Source organism: Egretta garzetta, unplaced genomic scaffold (assembly GCF_000687185.1).
Source record: "Egretta garzetta isolate BGI_Z169 unplaced genomic scaffold, ASM68718v1 scaffold4, whole genome shotgun sequence".
Taxonomy (NCBI): Eukaryota; Metazoa; Chordata; class Aves; order Pelecaniformes; family Ardeidae; genus Egretta; species Egretta garzetta.
In genome coordinates, this window is record NW_009259329.1 from 983,449 (window position 1) to 985,167 (window position 1,719).

Genomic DNA, 1,719 nt, shown 5'->3' on the forward strand with positions numbered 1-1,719 from the left:
CCCAGATCCATCCGGCACCAAACCCGGCACCAAGCTCGGCCGCGGCGCTGCCGGGTTTGATGAGATTATCCCAGCGGGTGGGATTACACAGGGAAGAGCCGGGGATTAACCACGGCGCATCGGCACGCCACCGCCACAACCACGGCCACAGCCAGCCTTGCCACCAGTGGGCCAAACTGGGAGGAACTGGAACAGAGGTGTGACTGCCAAGCCTCGGGGCTGGGGTCCCCTGGGACCTCCTCCAGGCATCAGTGGCTTCACCAGCCGCTCTTTAATTAACTGGCTGCCAGGAACCGGCACAAAGAGACGAGAGGGATCTTTTTTCCCCCCTTTTTTTTTTTCTAATTTGACAAAATTGTAATTAAATAGGGAGTAAAATCCTGTTAGCACAAGGCAGCCCCGCTGGGATCTCCTCCGTGCCAGACGATCGCTCTTCCTCTCCCTCCCACCTTCGCAAAGGGAATCAAAACCTCCATCACCCCTTTCGGGGGGACGCAACCAAAGCCCGAAGGTCCCCGGGGATGAGCCAGGGGGGGGTCCCCAGGGCCACTGGGTCCCCTCTGCGGTGGGGCTGGGCGCTGCGGGAGGATGGCAGCATCCTTTTGGGTACCATGCTCCAGCAGCTGCCTCCATCCCCATCCTGGGGATGGAGGGATGGGAAGACGAGACCCCAGCGTCCCCCGGGGACGCAGCACCCGCGATGCCGGTGGCAATTGGGTGATGTCGGTGGCGATCGGGTGCAAACGGGTTAAGCAGGCGCAGCGGCGCAGCCCAGATGGAACCGGGCTTGCTCTTGGTTTTCTTTACTACTGTTTATGTTGCCGAACGCACGCCGGATGCCACCGCGCCGGCATCATCACGAAACCATCCCGCCCAGGCCAGTGGCAACCCCTTGCCCAGCACAGCGAGAAGGGCTGGCATGGGGAAAGCCACTGGTCCGCACCCAGGAGGGAAACCTCACCGAAGGCAACGCCGGGAAATAGATATGGCTGGAGCGGCCCCGGCGCGGGAGATGCACCGAGGGGCCGGCGCAGCTCAGCCCACTGAAAAATTAAATCGCATCCAAACTGGCAGGTTTAATTAAAAATATTCGAGCTTGTCTAAGGATACAAACTGCGTCCGGCACTGCAGCAGGGATCTGCATCCAGCTCCGGTACCCAGCGAGCATCGCTCCGGCACGGGCCTCGTGGCCGGGTTGAGCCCTCCCAGTGCTGGTATGGCAGAGCTGGTGGGGAGGGAAGAGCCACTGGTTTAACTGGGAGCCAAACCATCACGTGGCATGTGCAGAGCAAGCTGCAAGGGATGCCGGCTCCGAGGGCCGAGGGGGCGTGCGAGGGGGACGGTGACACCCAGCCTGGCACGTCACCACCCTGCCCCGTGACTTCGGGCTCCTGGCAAGGGCTCGGAGGGCTGCAAAGCCACCGAAAACCTCCTGGGTTAGGGAGAGCACTGGGGTCCCTGCAACCCCCCCGGGGACACCTCTGCCACGGGGAGCGGCACACCCCCACACGTGCACACACGTGCACATGCATGCACACGCGTGCACGGCCACCTCCAGCCCGCTGAGGTCACCGGGCAGTGCAGCCCGGTTTGCCGGTGGCTTTACCGCTGCCGGGGGGTGGATTTGGTGATTTCCCTTTGTTTATGGGAACGGCAGCGAAAACATCTTGGGAAGCGGCTCCCGAGGTGGGGGGGGGAAAGGAGCTGCCACCCCTGCAG